Source organism: Thalassophryne amazonica, chromosome 11, assembly GCF_902500255.1.
Source record: "Thalassophryne amazonica chromosome 11, fThaAma1.1, whole genome shotgun sequence".
Taxonomy (NCBI): domain Eukaryota; kingdom Metazoa; phylum Chordata; class Actinopteri; order Batrachoidiformes; family Batrachoididae; genus Thalassophryne; species Thalassophryne amazonica.
The window spans coordinates 49,257,832-49,280,091 of NC_047113.1; the positions used below are offsets into that span (position 1 = coordinate 49,257,832).

The 22,260-nt window shown below is 40.8% G+C and overlaps 1 pseudogene; it reads right to left on the reverse strand.

Moving 5' to 3' along the window:
• Window positions 1-22,260, reverse strand: part of LOC117519677 — a 36,758-nt pseudogene that overhangs the window by 11,750 nt on the left and 2,748 nt on the right.

The window sequence follows — 22,260 nt, forward strand, 5'->3', positions numbered from 1 at the left end:
CACTACTATTATTCTGAACACTACTGTATATAAGTGACATTTACATGACAATTTATATGACAATATTGAAATATGATAATTTGGACATATTGTACCATACTGTTCAGCCCTACTGTCAACTCACTGAAAACTGAATATTAATTTACATCTACATAAAAAAAAATGCTTAAAGTGGCAGGGGTTAAGAGGGCTGTAATGGGGGGGTGGGGGGGTGTCAGCTGAAAAGCAAAAAAAGAGAAAAATGCTTAAAAAAGGTGGGGAGTATGGGGACAGAGCCCCAACAGAAGTTGAAAGGCAAAATAAGGAAAATGCTTTAAAAGGTGGGGAGTTTGGGGGGGCGGAGCCCCCCAGAAGCTGAAAGGTTTTAGTCATGCTCTTGCTCCCAAAAACCATTCTACTGAAAAAAGTCTGAAGGACCTAAAGGACATGATTAGATGGCGAGGAGCTTTCCAGGCATGTGAGAGGCAAAAAAAAAAAAAAAAAAAAAAAAAAAAACCTACTTAAAAAGGTGGGGGGTCAGAAGCTGAAAGGTTTTTGCCATGCTAATCCTCCCCTGAAGCATTTACTCAAAATAAAGTATGAAGGTCCTAAATGATATGGTAAGATGCTGACGAGCTTCGCTCATTCATGTCAGCGACATATGCATATTAATAATAATAATAAAAAAACCTAAGAAATCACATGTACGTAAGTATGACGCTCAAAATTGAGCTCAGGTGCATCCTGTTTCCACTGATCATCCTTGAGATGTTTCTATAGCTTAAATGGAGTCCACCTGGGGTAAATTCAGTTGATGATTTGGAAAGACACACACTTGTCTACATATAAGGTCCCACAGCTGACAGTTCATGTCAGAGTGCAAACCAAGCATGAAGTCAAAGGAATTGTCTGTAGACCTCAGACAGGATTGTCTCAAGGCACAAATCTGGGGAAGGGTACAGAAATATTTCTGCTGCTTTGAAGGTCCCAATGAGCACAGTGGCCTCCATCATCTGTACATGGAAGAAGTCTGAATCCACCAGAACTCTTCCTGGAACTGGTCGCCCGTCTACACTAAGCAATCAAGGGAGAAGGGTATTAGTCAGGGAGGTGACCAAGAACCCGATGGTCACTCTGTCAGAGTTCTAGCATCATCAGTAAAATAATTTTTTGAGTGGCACAGTTCAATGCTCAAGAGACCTTCAAAGCAGCATAGATGTTTCAGTTTGCTTCCCCAGATTTGTGCCTCGAGACAATTCTGTCTCAGAATTCCTTTGACTTCATAACTGGTTTGTGCTCTGACATGCACTGTCAACTGTCGAACATTATACGTAGACAGGTGTGTGTCTTTCCAAATCATGTCTAATCAACTGAATTTACCCCAGGTGGACTCCAATTAAGCTCTATAAACATCTCAAGGATTATCATTGGAAAGAGGATGCACCTGGGCTCAATTTTGAGCTTCATGGCAAAGGCTGTCAATGCATATGTACAACCCCTGGCAAAAATTATGGAATCACCGGCCTCGGAGGATGTTCATTCAGTTGTGTAATTTTGTAGAAAAAAAGCAGATCACAGACATGACACAAAACTAAAGTCATTTCAATGGCAACTTTCTGGCTTTAAGAAACACCAAGAAATCAGGAAAAAAAAAAATTGTGCAGTCAGTAACGGTTACTTTTTTACACCAAGCAGAGGGAAAAAAATATGGACTCACTCAATTCTGAGGAAAAAAATATGGAATCATGAAAAACAAAACAACGCTCCAACACATCACTAGTATTTTGTTGCACCACCTCTGGCTTTTATAACAGCTTGCAGTCTCTGAGGCATGGACTTAATGAGTGACAAACAGTACTCTTCATCAATCTGGCTCCAACTTTCTCTGATTGCTGTTGCCAGATCAGCTTTGCAGGTTGGAGCCTTGTCATGGACCATTTTCTTCACTTCCACCAAAGATTTTCAATTGGATTAGATCCGGACTATTTGCAGGCCATGACATTGACCCTATGTGTCTTTTTGCAAGGAATGTTTTCACAGTTTTTTGCTCTATGGCAAGATGCATTATCATCTTGAAAAATGATATCATCCCCAAACATCCTTTCAATTGATGGGATAAGAAAAGTGTCCAAAATATCAACGTAAACTTGTGCATTTATTGATGATGTAATGACAGCCATCTCCCCAGTGCCTTTACGTGACATGCAGCCCTATATCATCAATGACTGTGGAAATTTACATGTTCTCTTCAGGCAGTCATCTTTATAAATCTCATTGGAACGGCACCAAACAAAGGTTCCAGCATCATCACCTTGCCCAATGCAGATTCGAGATTCATCACTGAATATGACTTTCATCCAGTCATCCACAGTCCACAATTGCTTTTCCTTAGCCCATTGTAACTTTGTTTTTTTCTGTTTAGGTGTTAATGATGGCTTTCGTTTAGCTTTTCTGTATGTAAATCCCATGTCCTTTAGGCGGTTTCTTACAGTTCGGTCACAGACGTTGACTCCAGTTTCCTCCCATTCGTTCCTTATTTGTTTTGTTGTGCATTTTCGATTTTTGAGACATATTGCTTTAAGTTTTCTGTCTTGACGCTTTGATGTCTTCCTTGGTCTACCAGTATGTTTGCCTTTAACAACCTTCCCATGTTGTTTGTATTTGGTCCAGAGTTTAGACACAGCTGACTGTGAACAACCAACATCTTTTGCAACATTGCGTGGTGATTTACCCTCTTTTAAGAGTTTGATAATCCTCTCCTTTGTTTCAATTGACATCGCTCCTGTTGGAGCCATGATTCATGTCAGTCCACTTGGTGCAACAGCTCTCCAAGGTGTGATCACTCCTTTTTAGATGCAGACTAACGTGCAGATCTGATTTGATGCAGGTGTTAGTTTTGAGGATGAAAATTTACAGGGTGATTCCATAATTTATTCCTCAGAATTGAGTGAGTCCATTATTTTTTCCTCTGCTTGGTCTAAAAAAGTAACCATTACTGAGTGCCACAATTTTTTTTTCTTGATTTCTTATAGTGTTTCTTAAAGCCAGAAAGTTGCCATTTGAAATGACTTTAGTTTTGTGTCATGTCTGTGATCTGCTTTTTTTCTACAAAACTAAACAACTGAATGAACATCCTCGGAGGCCAGTGATTCCATAATTTTTGCCAGGGGTTGTATATGTGATGCCTTAGTTTTTTTATTTTTAATAAATTTGCAAAAATCTAAAAAAAAAAAAAATACTCAGTCATTATGTGGCATTGTGTGTGTAATGTAGTGCTGTGAATACGTTCGGGATGGTTGGCTGCTCACTACTGAACAGATTCAGTAATGTAGCAGCTTCAGTTTGTTACAGCATGTGTGCACGCTTAATAATATAAAAGGAACCTCAAACTTTCGTTATTACTACCACTGCTGCATAAGTTAAAAACAAGCAGACTCTACTGTAACCAGCATGTTATGCCATGCGTCCCACTGTGCCACTGCACAGAGCTGCCTTCATGAGAGTGATAAAAACATTTCAGGTCTGATACTCAAACACTGATGTTTACAGGAACCTTTAAACCCCCCCACCTAAAAAAAAAAAAAAAAAAAAAAATCCATCCAAGCTATTACCTCACCAGGAGGCTTTCACTAACCAGACTGGAAATAAGCTGCTAACATCCACCCGTTATCAATTTCCCCATGCTGCAGCTGGACAAATCGGGCACTGATGGCTGCAATGTAACTTTGCTGATTGGAAAATGCCACTCGCCCCGGCTCCTTTGGATATTTGAGTTCAGGGTCTGTATCAATTCCAGCATAGCACACTCCCCCATACAGACGGTCCATGATCATGGCAAGCTCCACTGGAATAAAATTAACACGGTTAAGTATGATCCGACAGTATAATTTGCTTGGAGTCCCCCATCACCACCATAAACACACCGGCACGTAGAGGACGGGGGACACCTCCCACAAAGATGGTCTTCCTTGGATCCAGTGGCTGAGAGCCGTCCATTACAAAGTCACTGTCATTCAGGTTCCAGGGCCGGATTTGAACCTACAAAAAGATTATACATTTTATTTCCTTTTTCAGTCTCCATTTGTTTTAGGGCATGATGCATTATGAATGATACACATTAAGGCAGCATTTTGCTTCTTGTGGATTTAAAAAAAAAAAAAAAAGTGTCACCATTCTCTGACATTGTGGGTATTTTACTTGAAACCCTTGAAGAGACCGTGCACAAAACTTGTGAAAACCCTACTTACATTTTTATTGTGAGTTATACGTTTATTCCAATTAAAAACGCAGATTACCACCTAATCCCAGGTATACTGAAGACAGTCGCACTCCAATGATACAATAGGAATGAGAATTATGGCAGGATCATACAGAAACATTCACCATACTGCAGTTTATATAACCGCTGAGCGGATCATTGTCATTTGATTGGTGGTTTGTATGTCACGTGACATGGATTATTCATACCATTTGCCATTGTGTTTCATTTACCGTGCAATAGTTCTTGGCGGAGTTTGTTTTGCTGGTGGACCACAATTTGAAGGAGCTAACTGACATAGCTAATTCTTCTGACAAGAAATAACAAATCCACCGTGCCGTAAGGTGTCTCGAGTCATGAAGTGCTGTTAGGACGAAGAGGATGAAGTTAAGATTAAAACCTGGACAAATTTCTGACGCGATTTTTTGCTGGAGTAAGGAAAGCAGAGGGCAGTCTGTACACAAAGTCAGTGCACGGCATCATTGTCACGGCAACATTGTCAGAATTGTTTTTTCAAAGTTGACAGAACAATTTTGGACTCCTATTTCAAGTTTGTGTTGGACTGTTGACATCAAAGCTCCAGTGACGAACACCAAATGTAACTCCCTTTTCTGTTGTTTAGAAATTACATATCAAATGACAAGGATCTATTCTCACCATTATATCAACAAATAATAATGTTTTTTTCATTCTTTCAATGGAACGAATATTTCATTCAGTGAAAGATGGAATGGAACATTCACCACATTACATATTTGTACCATTGAACTCAAACATTCATTATTTGTATAATGTATGCTGTAACTCCAATAGAATCTATGACCTTGGTGAAATGGAACCATATTATGAGTTCGAGCTTGCTTGAATGTTCTGTGATGTGATGTTATATATGTACAGGAACAGAGGCACACAGGGAACTCTGTGCTGGAAAAAAGAAGCAAACCAAGGAGAAAAAAAAAAAAAAAAAAAAAAGGACTGGTGGCTTCATCTATAGCTGATGCAATAGTTTCTCCAATAGTTTACGCCAACAGAATTACAGCTTTTAAAGCAGACATTTTAAGTGTACTAAGAAACTACATGAAGAAAAAGTACCTTCTCACTTTTGTGACTCCGATTGTAATATATATATATATATATATATATATATATATATATATGGGGTTGCAAGTTAAAAGAAAAAGAAGAGCCTTTATTTTTAATATACATACTCTCTGCATTTAACCCATCTTTTTTTTTTACAGTTAGACACAATCCAACCACTAGAAGCAGTGAGCAGCCAAAGTCCAGCGCCAGTAGACTAATTCCAGATGTACAACCAAATGCCAATGTGCATGTTTTGATGGTGGGAGGAAACCTGAGTGCCTGGAGGAAACCCATGCAGACAAGGAGAACATGCACACTCCACACAGAAAAGAACTGGACTTATATCTTTTTACTGTGAGGCAATAGTGCTAATCAGTGAGCGAGCGTGCTGCACATTGTAACAATCCAGGTTGTCAAACACATACACTTACAGGTTTGTCTTTGATGGTGGGGCTGGAGACACACAGGTAAAGCTTGCTATCCTCCTGGATGCAGGCATCAATGAGTGCCTGAACAGAGCTCTCGTCCTGGAACAGTAGGAAGGCGTATCCTAAAAAGGATGGGACATAAAGGATGATGAAGCACACAAACTCCGATCAGCTGCTCAGCGCAAGACTGGGTCGACAGTATGTCTGTACAAATATTGCAGATGGTTCATTGTCACTTTTGGTGGAAAATAGGACTTGCTCTCTGCCTGTGTGAGGCCAGTCTACAAACAGTGACCCAAAGCGACGGAAGCTGGCAGTGATTTCATCTAGAAAGAAGGCAAATGAGTTACGAGTACAACTCCAAGACAATAAAAACACTATAATTTGTTTGTTGTAGGTTAAAAAAAAAAAAAAAAAAAGCAAAGCCAAGTGTTGTACATGCCCCCACTCGTACATTAAGTTGGTGTATGGTTTTATAGTAGAGGCAATAATGAAGTATGGAAATGATTTCTATAGTGGAAGTGCTTTAAAAATGGTAGATGGCCTATTTGTATAGCAAAAAACTGTCACTTTACAAATAGTATGCAGTGAATTGACCCCTCATTTTCAAAAGGGATACTTCTAGTCTTCCCCAGTACACCACCAAGAAAAGATTTCAATCCCACAAGATGTTTTTCACTCTGTGCAGAAACAAGTCAAAATGGCATCTGTAGTAGCCAAATTGGATAACAAACACAGGTCATTTTCAAAAGGAACCCTTCTCTAGCTTTCTCCAATACACCATCAAGAAATGATGTCAGTCAGACAAGGTGGCTGTTGGAAATTGTCTCATTATGAAGTTTCTACAGCAGAGGATGCACCAATGTTATTGTTAAATTGTCAAGCATGGCTGGATCCCCATCACCTCCAATCACATTAGCTACAAGAGACAGACGCAAAGCAACCAACTGCTCTTCATTTTTAATCAGAGTGGGCTTTTACAGCAACAAGATACAAGTCATCATCCAAACAGATTAAAAGTCTATTTTATGAAATGCTGAGTGAAGAGACATGGCGACTGCCAATTCATGTGAAGGCAATGTGACACGTGCTGACTGGTTGTATTTATACAACCCCTGGCAAAAATTATGGAATCACCGGCCTCAGAGGATGTTCATTCAGGTGTTTAATTTTGTAGAAAAAAAAGCAGATCACAGACATGACACAAAACTAAAGTCATTTCAAATGGCAACTTTCTGGCTTTAAGAAACACTATAAGAAATCAGGAAACAAAAAATTGTGGCAGTCAGTAACGGTTACTTTTTTAGACCAAGCAGAGGAAAAAAAAATATGGAATCATTCATTCTGAGGAAAAAATTATGGAATCATGAAAAACAAAAGAATGCTCCAACACATCACTAGTATTTTGTTGCACCACCTTTGGCTTTTATAACAGGTTGCAGTCTCTGAGGCATGGACTTAATGAGTGACAAACATGGACCATTTTCTTCAACTTCCAAGGATTTCAATTGGATTAAGATCCGGACTATTTGCAGGCCATGACATTGACCCTATGTGTCTTTTTGCAAGGAATGTTTTCACAGCTTTTGCTCTATGGCAAGATGCATTATCATCTTGAAAAATGATATCATCTCCAAACATCCTTTCAATTGATGGGATAAGAAAAGTGTCCAAAATATCAACGTAAACTTGTGCATTTATTGATGCTGTAATGACAGCCATTCTCCCAGTGCCTTTACGTGACATGCAGCAATCATCAATGACTGGTGGAATTACATGTTCTCTTCAGGCAGTCATCTTTGTAAATCTCATTGACCGCACCAAACAAAAGTTCCAGCATCATCCCCTTGCCCAGTGCAGATTCGAGATTCATCACTGAATCTGATTTCATCCAGTCATCCACAGTCACGATGCTTTTCCTTAGCCATTGTAACCTTGTTTTTTTCTGTTTAGGTGTTAATGATGGCTTTCGTTTAGCTTTTCTGTATGTAAATCCCATTTCCTTTAGGCGGTTTCTTACAGTTCGGTCACAGACGTTAACTCCAGTTTCCTCCCATTCATTCCTCATTTGTTTTGTTGTGCATTTTCAATTTTTGAGACATATTGCTTTAAGTTTTCTGTCTTGACGCTTTGATGTCTTCCTTGGTCTACCAGTATGTTTGCCTTTAACAACCTTTCCATGTTGTTTGTATTTGGTCCAGAGTTTAGACACAGCTAAGTGTGAACAACCAACATCTTTTGCAACATTGCGTGATGATTTACCCTCTTTTAAGAGTTTTACAATCCTCTCTGTTTCAATTGACATCTCTCGTGTTGGAGCCATGATTCATGTCAGTCCACTTGGCGCAACAGCTCTCCAAGGTGTGATCACTCCTTTTTAGATGCAGACTAACGAGCAGATCTGATTTGATGCAGGTGTTAGTTTTGGGGATGAAAATTTACAGGGTGATTCCATAATTTATTCCTCAGAGTTGAGTGAGTCCATATTTTTTTTCCCTCTGCTTGGTCTAAAAAAGTAACCGTTACTGACTGCCACAATTATTTTTCCTGATTTCTTATAGTGTTTCTTAAAGCCAGAAAGTTGCCATTTGAAATGACTTCAGTTTTGTGTCATGTCTGTGATCTGCTTTTTTTCTACAAATTAAACAACTGAATGAACATCCTCTGAGGCCGGTGATTCCATAATTTTTGCCAGGGGTTGTAGTTACAATACAGTTCCTGTTTAAAATGTAAGACACCAAGCCTCAGTTACACTTCTGTCATAAAGGTTGACAACAAATGATCAGTCATTTGTTGGTTGTATACATCGGCAGATATATCAGTATCATAATTTTATTTATCTCTCCCCCCCAAAAAGCCACATTTGTTGGTTCTCTATTCTGTTAGCTAATGTGCAGAAATAAAAGGTTACAAATGATTGCCTGAGCACAGATCCCTGGATGGATGGGGTGAAAACTAATGCCCAACAGAGTTGAGTGGGGGGCATAAAAAAAAATAATACACATCAGAACAATTGTAGAAACAATATTCTGTACCTTCATCAATGTCAGGGGCACCCACCAACAACACCTTCCTTGATATCTTTCCCCCGTTCACCATTCAGGTGGGGGAAACAGTGGGCTGAAGCAAGGCCAGCAAGTGCCTGGTCACCTGACTCATCGTCACCAAAGGATCGCTCATCTTCCATGGGAAACAGAGAGGAATGACCTGAAGAAGAGAATAATCCCAGTTACGCAACTTGGATCCCACTGTTAAAGTTAAACAAGAATTATTGTTAATTCAAAAATGCATCATTTTAACCACTAGTCCACTTTTCAGACTATTCACAGTAAAATCAAATGGATTACGGCATCAAAAATGACATACAGAAGAAGCCCTGATTGACAGTTTTGAGGACAAGGTGAACAAAAAACAAATATGAAATATCATCACAGCTAGGTCTTGGCACAAGTCGTAAGGCCCATGGAAAAAGGGTGCTAATCATAAACACAAGTCAAGGTAGAATTATGCACACAAACAGATCATTTCAGCAACTGTTGCTGCTTCATAAACAACACTGAACAAAACAAGACAGTCACATGCTTTACCTCGTCTTCTGCCATAACTTCTCGCTGCATATGAAATGACAAAACATTTTTGAAATGGATTTTTAAGAAGCAACATAAGTCAACATCTATTAAAACTGACAGGGACTGAAATTATCTTCTTGGCTCAACTGCCAACATGCCTCTATTGAAGTAACAATCCAGCCGAGTACCTGTATTTTATTACATGGGTAATTTTAAACTAATGAAAAAGGACAGTCATGCAGCTATCAATTTGGTATAAATTAAAAGTGGCAGCATTCTTCATCTGAGTGAGCTTGACTGACCATTGTCTGACCAGGTAGGACACGCTTACATAGTTATGCTGTTTTTATTGTAAGCACATGTCCTCACAAAGTATTGATGAGTCAGGTAGACAAATCTCAAAGTTCTCATTATTGTGATCCATTTTTCAGTACCTCTGCTAATCAGTTCACCTGCAAGTGTTTTGAAAGGACTTCAGTGAAATTTGGTGGAGGACTGGGCCTTCAGTCAAGGAAAAGTTGTTTCCAGATTGAAGTGGATCTGGATACAGACCCAGGATCCCATTTTCAATATTACATAATGGCTCCCATGGGTTTCATGTTATTTGTACTTGGGTGAAACAGCGCATTCAGCGGCACTCCAGCACACACAAGAACAAATAGAAGACTTCTGGGTTTTGGTGGAAATGGGCCCTGTGGTACTAGTATTGGTTGCACTGTGCATATCCATGCAAGAAATGTGAATATAATCACACAATCATTATGTAATACTGGTGGGGCTTGTCAACGCAACTTGATGAATTTAACAAATTTAGAAGTTGTTTGAGTGGAAAAATTGCTCATTTTTTTAGGTGTTCTTTTTCAGCATGAGACGAGGGCTTTGGGCCCTTCAACAATACAAGCAGGCTGCTGAACGAAGTGTGCCCCCAATTAAAGACTAGAGAATCATTGTAAGCGTACATCTAACACCATGTGAGTCACAAAGGGGAAACCTGTTAAATGAAATGCCTTTAAAACTGCTTTTACAAACAAACAGTCAAATTTAAAAGACACACTGCACATGATCATTGGAAAACAGACAGGAGCACCATTACATATTGAAAATTTGAATATCTGCATGCAAATCATACAAAAAGTCCTTTAATTGTCTTCAGTTGCAGATTTATAGATATTTCCAGTTGCGTACTCTAAAACACAGAGTCCCAACCTGGGGTCCGGGATCCCCTGCCCTTTTTAGATGAACCAAAAAGAAAAGGAGGGGAAAACTACAAGTTATGTGTGTTTTTTCCAAAAACTGTAATGAATCAATTCTGGAGATGCTCAGCATTTCTTAGATACAAATGAGGGGATCCTCAAGGACATAAAAGGTTGGGAGCCACTGTTCTACGAAAAGCCTCTCTGCATATTCGAGAAGCCATTTGGTCGTGTGACACAGACAGCATATTATTAAACTGGAAATAAAAAAGCAACAAGTGAAAAAAGTTTATGACTTCCTCTATATTGGTTATAATTTAGTTTTTGTAACAGCATCTTAAAAATGCAAATATCACCAAAGTAATTTATACCAAATTTGTGGAACTGTTATTTTCAAGCCCTGACCAACAGCACTACAGATTTGTACATGTGATATTTACATACCATTCAGTGGCCCATCTCCACTTTGGTGAGAGAGCTGTAGCGTCCTACATGACAAAGACCAAAGATATACTGTGAGATCAGAAAACCAGCTGAAGTTTCAGCAATGAGGTGTGAGTTTGATAGAGGTATCAGTACTTTCATATGTTTTTATAAGAGGTCCCTCTGTGTTTGACTGCTCAGGGTTTGCTTCTCAGCCTGAACCACAGAACTCCAGCTCTTTGTCCCACCAACAAGAAAAAAAAAAAAGTTGAAACCGTCACAATGCTCCATTTATTCACAGCAGTGTTCACCGCAGTCATGCGTCATCTCTTCAGCATTCTGCACACCAAAGTAAATCTAATTAAAGCTCCACCAAGACAAAAATAAAATAAAAAGTTAAAATACATTGTGTGAAGGGGTGAGGCAGCTCGACAGTGTACATGCTCTCAATGGAGTGCTCCGCCTACCAAAAAAAAAAAAAAAAAGGTACTGCTGGCGGTGGAAGCGCAAGTCAAGCCAGACTTAACCGTACCATACCGACCCGGGACGCTTGGTGGAAATGAGGCTAAAAGGCCCAAGTTTTTAAGAGTCCTGGTTCTCCCTGTGTGGTTGTGAGACTTGGACGCTAACCAGTGAACCAAGGTAACGACTGGACATCTTTGATACTAGGTCTCTTTGAAGTATCTCTGGGTATCGCCGAAATGACTGCCACGTGAATGGTTACTTAGGGAGACTCAGATGAGGAATACCACTTGTATTGTGTGGCAACGTCACCTATGACATTTTAGTCAAGTGGTGCTTTTCCCTGAACATGATGTAGTATGCAGCTGCCTCAGTGTTGAGGACCCCAACAACTAGAAGGCAAGGGCAAGGAGACACCCAATTTCACCTGGCTGCAGAAGACAGTTGCTTTCAAGAGACTGGGACAGACTGGTCGTTTGCCTGGGTGAAGAAGGTTCTGTAGTGTGGTAGATGCAGCAATGTGCAGCACCAGCACATGCTCCCAGAACCTGACCTGTTGGACACTGCAGTTGTCATACACAGCTCATTTCAGGCTCACTTCTGCAGCTCAGTGCTGCGAGTGAGAGAGCAGCATCACACAGGCTGCATCAGATCACGAGCGAAGCAGAAAGACTTGCATAGTGACTTTCAGTGCTCATTTTATGCTTCCATTCTGTTGTATCTCTGTAGTGTCACTGTTGTTTAAAGTTGATTGAAAGCAGCGTGTTTAATATTGGAGCTGAGGATTTTTAGATCACAACAATGAAGGGTGTTAAAACAAGACAGACGGTCTCATATTTCACCAATCCCAAAGCAGCACACTATGCAAAGCAAGTGCTATTGCTGGAGTCCACACAACAGTTATGTGCGAGGGTGGTTTTTGTTTGTTTTAAATACCCACCATCCTTGTCCTCTAAAGTACAAATTTACTTGCAGTTGTGGGACATGTTAATCTAAAGTGGAACTGAGGTCAGGTAAACAGCTAGCACATTCCCCTCATCTAATACTAGAAAGATTTGCATCATAGTCCAGGAAAAACTCAGTCTAAAGTCCAGTGCAGTCCATTTCTGCTATTTAAAGAGCACAACGCTCAAAGCCTCATGATAAGTCTGTGGTGCACAGGGATACAAAAACTGCATGTAATACAACAACAAAACACAAATTAATGAAATAAAAGCAATAACTAAGGAACTTTAATAACTCTGGGTTGTATTATATTTTATTCTTCCTCCCCCACAGCAGGGACAGTGTAGATCAGGTGGACTGAGTGAGTTTTCAGAGAGGGATTCAGACTTTAAACATTTGAAATGAGAATGTAGACTACTGATAATACAGCTTTAATATGCATGACAACCTGTGCGTTGATGTAAAAAACATTATATACAATCACACAAACTCTATGGTGGCAACTGAGTCTCCTGTTGGGGATTAACCAAGTTTTCTAATCTAAAGCCAACAGGTTTTTCCTAACTGGGTAAAAGGGGACACTGTGTCCTCTTAAGGGGCTTTCACACAAAATGCGCAAACTGCTGCGATCCACTCTGATACCAGTTATTTTCAATGGCTAGCTGAGCAGACACCAGCTCAGAGCAAACTAGCAGGCAGGAACACTCGTGTGGTCAGTCGAAGCAAAGTGTCCAGCCGAAAATGGAAGACAACTAAAGAAGCTTATGTGTGTCACAGCAGAAAGAGAGGTTATGCTTTTTTATACACTGCCATTTTCCAAAGAAAAATCCTTACAAATATAATCCTTGTTTTTTAACCTCAATTTAATGTTTGACTAGAAGTGTGCTTTGAAGTAGGGTTACTAGGGAAACATGATCTACAGACATCCATTAAAAGTACACTTATCAAGGAAGAACAAAAAGACCTTGGAAATTTGTGTTTACTATTTAAATCTTACTCTCACCTTTCAGAAAAATACAAGCCATTTCCACCCTCAGGCAACACCAGTCAAATTTTTTTTATCATTGTGCTCATACTATTTCGAGAAAAACCCCTGAAACCCGCATATTCTCACCATGTGCTTAAGAGTGTAGAATGCAACACAGCATAAAACAGTTCTTACCTTACAGTTATTGGTGACGCAAGCAATGCATCTTCTCATGGACATGCCCTTCCTAAACTTTAGTTTTAACTCAAATCAAAGTGGTAGTGAAAAGTTCAGTAAGAGAATTAACTTCTCACAACTAAATCTGCAACTAATTGAGCTCATCAGAATCATCTTAAGAAACTGCTGCAGAATATATGTTATTGTTATCATCAATATTTTGATATGTCTGCATGTAATATTTATTTCAAAGAACACAGCAATACCAACTAAAGCTTCTCCCATTGCTGGTTTGTGATCTGATTACCTTCCCAATTTAAAAAAAAAATAAAAAAAATAAAAAATAAATAAATACATTCAGCATATTTATTATAATGGTCTAAATGTGTGTGTCACTGTACTATACAATAGAGCAGTTCCAATTACAAGGAATATTGAACACAGCCCCATGACAGGGGAGGTTCTGGGCATGCTCACATCAGTACTGTGTGCAGTGACCGCTTATGACAAGACTTTTCCACAAAGCAAAAACGTATATTAATATTGGAAAATGGTCTTCTGATAAAGCATGTGGCATGGTTTTCATTGGATTATGGATGCAAATTTGCAAAGGTTAGCAAATTGAGTCTATGAACATACCAAGTGTAAAGAAATACTGCAAAGAAATGGCGAGCCACTCACTTCACAAATGATCTACATTGTATTTTAATTCACATTGTAGCCTAGCATCAGAATAACTGTTACCCAAGACACATTCAAGCATAAATTTATTTCAAAAGGCACTGGTGAAATGGTAACAAAGCCATTTGTAAAAACTAGAGGCATTCCTCAGGAAATGCCCCATGCGCAGTACTATTTTCCATGTAAAGCGCAGTAATATGTACATGTGTGGGGTAGGTATTTGGTTGAACCCTCATGTGTTTGATGTAAACTGAGATACACAGTGGAAAAATTGGAGACTGACATATTTCTTTAGAGGATGTGGCCAGCAGTGACCATAAAAAGTCGGTAGCCTTCGAACAAATGCAACTATTTAATTTTTTAAAAGTAGGTCAAGGTCACCGGCCTTCGAACCCATGCGAAATACTCCTCCAAGGCATGTACCCATCAAATTTGAAGTTTCTGCGAGCAATAGGTGCGAAGCTATGATGCGGCGAAGGATTTGACAGTTGTGACCACTGGTGTCCTTGAAAAGTAGGTCAAGGTCACCGGCCTTTGAACTCATGCAAAGTACTCCTCCAAGGCATGTACCCACCTAATATGAGGTTTCTGCGAGGAATAGGTGCCGAGCTACGTTGCGGCGAACGAATTGTGGACGGACAGACAGATAGACGGAAGGACAACCCGGATGCTATATGCCCCGCCTCGCGGCACAAGCGCTGCGGGGCATAATAAAAGATGCACGCTGCATGCTTCGGCACAGAGCCGTTGTGCACTGATGCACCTTGCTGTGTGCCTCGGGGTGCTAAACCCCCCCACTCCACGCACGCACCCCCTGAGCAGTCATGGCACAAAATCACTGCCTGCTGTGCTTAGTGACAACATTCACGACTCATTAGAATCTGCATTTTATTTTAAACCCCTTTCACACCGGGGCTGCTTCCAGTTGCGTTGTGTGTCATTGCGTGGAAGCAACCTAGTGACGAGACGATGCAGCTCGACGCCACAACAACGTGACAGGTGCAAAGGATGAAGCAAATCGGACTCCAAAAATTAAACATGTTTAATTTTTGTTTGCATCCTGTGTTACACGCAGAAATGAAGTGGTTTGAGCGCAAGTCAGAGCAACAGGACGGTACTCAGCGTGACTGGAAGCTACACACTCACAATACAACGTTACCCGATGCCAATTTATGATTCCTGCTGTGTTCCATTGCTCCCGAAGTATAAATCACGGAGGATTGTTTTATACCGTGTACACAATGCAGTAAAAATACACGCTCAAAAAAAAAAAAGCACAGGAAAAAAAATGCTGATTGAAGCTCCTCGCTCTTCTCTCACAAAAGTGTTTAAATAAAATCCATAAGTCCTGCTCACAGACTGATTGCCAGAGACAGGACATGTCCACATCCAGTAAAAAGCCCGGACATCTCCAGTCCACTCACGGACGATTCGTTCACGCCCGCACATGTGAACAATTAAAAGAAAGAAAAAAAAAAAACTGGCTGGCTGCAGGCAGTTAGTTCCTTGTTCTCCCCCCAAACTCTCATCACTGTTAAAAAAAAGGACATAAGTCCTGCTCACAGACTGATTGGCAGAGACAGGACATGTCCACATCTGATTGGCAGAGACAGGACATGTCCACATCAAGTATAACTCCAGACATTTCCACATTTACTCATGGATGGTTCATTCGAAAACTTATCCACATAAAGCATCCTGATTTTGGAAAGCGACGTTTGAAAATACTTGGCATGGCTGGAAACATAGCATTTTAAAAGGAAGACCCTCAGTGGTTTCTCTGCTCCAAGTGCGTTTTTCAGCCTGAGGATGCCAGTGTTGTGGTCTGATCAGTATGACTGGGGGGCCAATCAGATGGCGACCGGAGGTTTAAAAGTTATAAAAGTCTCGGTTCCTCATTCATTCACGACAGCGTACGCTGACTAAATCATAAAGATGTGACAGCTGCATAATTTATTAGACGTATGCCAGCAAATGTCAACAATTTTAATATGGTCAGCATACGCTGGCATAATCAGCAAGATGTGGCAGGGTCCCAAGTAATCCAAAAGTAACCAGATTACATTTCATTCATTGTAATTCAATGAACTGTATTATGTGTTATAAAACTGGCTGCATTCATTTGTATTCACCAATGGATTACAATTCTGAACAGAGTTCTCCCCAGAAAATTTTAGTGTAGCAGCACGGTTGGCAACTATCACTGGAAGTGGCGTGCAACGCTTCCACTCTGGGTCCTGTCTAGGGTTGGGTATTGAGAACCGGTTCTTTTCGGGTATCGTTAAGAAATTATTCGATCCACCGACATCATTAGCCTTTTTGCTTAATGATTCCCTTATCGGTCCTTCAGAGTGGCTGTTGTTTTTGGAGGAGTTTGTCGGGAAAATGATCATTTCTCTACATTGATTACAGACCTTGCAGCGGGTCTGTAATTAACCGTTTCTGCAGCGTGGCTTTGCTTTGAACGTTGAACCAATGCTTCAATCTGCTGCTTTGTTGGTTCTTTGTTTTATTTCACTTTATCTTAATTTTTCCCCTGCTAAAACCCTAAAGAGCATATGTCTGTAAGCAATATTTACCTTTTTATGTTAAACCGACCTGTTAGTCTTCTGAAACAGTTGATAGATGTATTTAATAACTTAAAAATGGGACAGGTGCCAACACATTAGCATGCCTATGGCGTTTTCAATGTTAAAGTTAGCATTAAGGTGTTCGCATCTAAGTACATTTGTATGCATTTGTTTTCTGTATAATAATGGCTCAGCATTTGTTGTCGTAAAAGAGTCAAATATATTACAAATTGTATTTTTTTATTTATATATTAATAATAGCAACAACAACAGCAATAATAGTAGAGAAGCTTGAATCCTTGACTGGACTGGGTTGCTTGACGCGAGGACGTTTCGCTTCTAATCGCAGAAGCTTCCTCAGCTGAAATTCTTGCTCTGGTAGTCTGACTTCTGTCTTGACTCTTGTAGAGAAGAATAACAGAAGCCAGCAAAAGCTGGAGTTTTAAACCTAACCAAAGCCCTCCTACTGAGAGGCAGACTGCTATTGGTTAGTGACTAACAACTGCTCTAATTAGCACCTATTGTGCTCTAGTTAGCACCCTCAAGAACGCCAGTCCAGTCGATGATTCAAGCTTCTCTACTATGGAAATCACCTGGACAACTGAGAGCCTTCACAGAAACAACAGCAATAATAGTAATAATAACTAATAATGCAACAATACAATTTTAGAGAAAGAGACAAAAAGAACCTGATAAAACAAAAACAACAGAAAATATAAAACCAACTAACAATGAACATAAATAAATATAGAAATAAATAACTGTTTCCTGTGAACACCTAGTGACTCTTACACCTCCACTTCATCCCTGTTTTATTTAAGTTCAACGGCAATTTGTTTCGGTCAAACCTTATTTTCAATTTGTAAATTACTACAGTGATTTCCTCCAGAACTATCTGCCAAGCTAGAAAACTGCTGCATCCTAGTAAAGGCAGAATACTACTGGAGTGAATCTGAACTCTGCTGACCCACGACTGCACACCTACATCCAGTTCCAGCCTCTTCATCAAGTTCGCAGACCACACGACTGTGGTGGGTCTCAACAACAACGATGAGACAAGCTACAGGAGTGAGGTGAGCCGCCTGGCCACGTGGTGTACAGACAATCTCCACCTGAATGTGGAGAAGACGAAGGAGATTGTTGTGGACTTCAGGAGAAAGCCCGCTCAGCATGCTCCACTAACCATCAATGGCTGAAGTGGAGCGGGTGAGCAGCACAAAGTGGGTGTACACATCTCCCAAGACCTGTCCTGGAATATCAACACCACATCTCTGGCCAAAAAAGCCCAACAGCAACTCTACTTTCTGCGGAAACTGAGGAAAACAAGAGCCCCGACCCCCATCATGTACTCCTTCTACAGGGGTATCATCGAGAGCATCCTGACCAGCAGCATCACTGTGTGGTACGGTGCCTGCACCGTATCCTGCTGCAAGACCCTGCAGTGCACTGTGAAAGCAGCTGGGAAGATCATCAGTGCCCCTCTCCCCTCTCTGCTGGACACCTACCACACCCGCCTCACCTGCAAAGCCACCAGGATCGCAGGTGACCCCACCCACCCAACTCACAGTCTTTTTACGCTTCTGCCATCGGGGAGGAGACTGCAGTCTCCGGGCCAAAACCAGCAGGCTCAAAGACAGTTTCTGCCACCAGGCAGTCAGGATGCTCAACTCCCTCCCTTCTCTGCCCCCAATCACCCCCTGTGACCCCCCCCCCCCCCATCGTATTTAATGTCATACTGTTTACACTAGTACACTTTTGCCATTTGCACAACAGCATCATACTGTTATACTTACATGACCTACACTGTTTTAATGTAATTTTTTTATTTTGTAAATCAGTATTATTTAAGGTAATTTGTTTTTTATTTTGTCAATCATAATTATTTAAGGTAATTTTTTTTTTTACTTAGCTTAGTAGTAGTTTTTATCTATACTCTGCACCGTGGGTCTGAGAGGACTGAAATTTCATCTGTGCTGTATGTCGAGCATGTATAGCATATTTGTCAATAAAGCTGACTCTGACTTGAATAAGTTGTTTTTTTTTCCTCACCAAAATGGATGCTGCACTCACTGCAGTTTATTGTCTGGAATAGCCCCAGATTGCATTTATGAGCTTCCAGAATTCAAAAATTTTCATGCAGGTGGTGGGGGTAATTTTGGGTTTCAGCTTTTTTGTTTGTTTTTCACCACTTTCATCCCTGAATACGAGGTCTATTAGAAAAGTATCCGACCTTATTATTTTTTTCAAAAACCATATGGATTTGAATCACGTGTGATTGCATCAGACAAGCTTGAACCCTCGTGCGCATGTGTGAGTTTTTCCACGGCTGTCGGTTGCGTCATTCGCCTGTGAGCAGGCTTTGAGTGAGGAGTGGTCCAGCCCCCTCGGCGGATTTTCATTGTCAGGAAATGGCGGAATGATTTGGGCTTTTTTCCATCAGAATTTTTTCAGAAACTGTTAGAGACTGGCAGCTGGAAACCATTCGAAAAATTTATCTGGCTTTCGGTGAAAATTTTACGGGCTTCACAGAGAATAAGGACTGTTACTACAGCTTTAAGGACGGCTTTAAGGACGCTCGAGCGCGCCACGCTCCGTGCCGCCATCACGAGCCACAAACCCCCGGATCATTTCTAACGGATGGCTCTGTGGAGCCGGGACCGTCGTGTGCACTTTCTCTGTTATCACAGGAGCTGGACATCACCATTTTCTGGCAGAGTTCACTTTTAACAAGATATTTGTCATGGAAAGCCGAGCGAGGCTTCGCGCGTCACGACCGATTTGCTGATGAGCGAGACAAAGGAACACCTCCGTTGGGGTCTCACAGGACAGCTTTGAAGATGGCGTTCAGACAGCTGTCGTGGTTTTTTCCATTGAGTGATTATCCGAGAAATTGTGGATGTGCCTGGACATGCCAGAACATGTCCCGTGAGGCTTAATCACGGCGTGCTTGCGCCATGCGGCACCGCCCTCGATGCGCCGTATTCCTCCGCAACGTCTGTCTCAATGTGGCCGAAAAAAGTGCTGATGTCCAGCGTCTTTTCACAATTCCTGTGCTAGTCAGATGACGTCCCGATAAAAACACAGCGTCCAGTTTGGAAATGAACGGCACTTCCACTGTTACAGGGAGTTTTTGTCAGGAAAGAGGAGCGGAGGCTTCGCAGCGTCGGATACTGAAAACCACTTACACAGACTAAAAAAGGTACTTATGTCTTCATTCTTGCATGAAGGATGGAAAAGAAACAAAAATGATCCTTTAGCTCTAGAAAATAAGCCACAAACAAGTACATATCGCACATTATTTAACGTCCCAGTTTACCAACACAAACATCAAAGTATTCATGAAAGTCTATCTGTGCACGTGCAGCAATAATTAGTGGGGGCTGATTTGGTTATGCTAATTATTCCTCTCTCTCACAAGTCGCAGTGCATCAAGATGAATGTATGTGTCTCATTCTGCTTTCTCAGCGTATAATGTACATTTTAGAGAAAAGCAAAAACATCCTGATGGCCGACAGACTGAAAGCAACACTGTTCGTCCGACAATGAGCTTCTGAGCTTTCATTCCGAAAGTGAACATTCAGATTTACAGATGGCATATACAGAGAGGAAATGACACTTCAAACCCCGAAACTCAATTTTTTTCAGAGTCCGTCAGATTTTGGAACCTAATTTTGGTGACGCTGTTGTCTGTGTTGCAGGATGCTATTTTAGTTACGCCATGAATGTGCACACGGAATGCCTCACGCCATTTTTTCAGGCAATAATGGGCTTTCTAATCGTGCCAGAATCGTGAGAACACTTAGTGAGGAGCTCCACGACACCGGTTGGCAATCGCGTGCATGGGGACTTCTTTGGTGGAGTGGACTTTACATATTTAAACTTAGAAAACATTCTACAATTGGGTGAGCACCCTGTTGAGTTTTTTTATTATTTTGTTCTTCTTAGTGTAGCTGATAGGCTTTATTTTTATTTTACTTAGAGAGTCTGTCTTGATGCGAGTCTGCTCTGTGACGGAGCAACACGTACAGTGTCGCACACTCTGCGGACATCTCACCTGTTTTTCAGGCTGATCTGTCTGATTACAGAGATGTATTTCTTAGATTTTTTCACAGTTATATCAATGACAACACTTAAGTGTGCACAAAGCTGAACCTCTGGTAGACTGTTTCTAACAGGCAGCGTTCATGGTTAATGAGCTTGCAGGCGTACTAAGTTTTCTCCCCAGTGGAACGTGGCTGCTGTTTTACAGTGACTGCATCAAAATTAGTTATCACTTAAAAACGAATCAGATCACAACATCACACTTTGCAATTAATCTGCAGCTTCGTTCTTAACGTTAGCAGATACATTCCAGTCAAGCGCGCGCTGGGACATTTTCCTCAAAGAAACCCTGTCAGAAACACTTGGAAATGTTATGATTTTGGTGCGACATGTCCTTTAAAACACAGAAGAATGGAAATATGGACGCCGCTATCGAGCGCCAAAATCTCAAAGAATGAAAACTGTCTCCATACCTGAAGAGTTTTGATTTAGTTCCACCAATTTTCTTTATAATGGCCACCCTGTTGTCCCTGTCACAGGAGCTGCAGCATTGTTGTTAGCCTGCGATCTGATCGATCCCGTGGCAGACGACATGGTTCAAGTCAGCTGTGTACCGGCCTCTGCGATGTTTGAACGCTGGCATACCCACATCCCCGGACGGACTAGCAATCGCAGCACCCCCACCGGGCTGTGTCACCGCCAAGATGAAACAAAAATGCAGAGCTCATCCTCTGATCATCGGGCTTCATGTAACACTTGCAATTTTTCATGGTTGGTGTCCGTCTGGATGTTAGGCTAAAATAATGAGCTGAAGTTGTTTATGTGAAATTTCTGCACAATAACGGGTTTGCAACGCCATCATATCCGACCAGTCTTACACTTAAAAAAAAAAAAAATTCAAGATGATACCATAGTATAGCGGTGCTAGATGGAAGTTTAAACGGCACGGCACCATTATTCCCACTGACTGGGGAGAACCCTACTGAATATATACACACCACAGACAAATGAATTCTAACACAGTAATTGCATCAGTCTAGTTGTATGCATATTGTTTATGTAGCACCTACATATCTTAAAACAAAATTAAAAGCCTTTGTTAAACCAAGCGTCAGCATTACAAAATTTCCTAAAATGCATCAAATCCATGCATTACACAGCAGTGTTTATCTCCAGTTAGCTATGCAAAATGTAGCCCTGCAAGATTGTTTGTGTGGAAACAGACCTTTCAAGGAATCCTGCTCAGCCCTCATAATGTCAATCAGGGAGTTCTCAAGAGAATGCATACTGAATCCATCAAAGGACCGTGTTCTCTCCTCCTGCTGAAAAGAGGAAGACAACAATTAGCCTCCTCGGGACTTATAGCACAGAGTAATGCAATAGTAAGAACCCTCCCTTCCATAACATAAATCACAAAATATAAATAGCTGGAAGTGTGCTCTATCTCCTTTTAAAAGTCACACACATTTAATATCAAAGCAGCA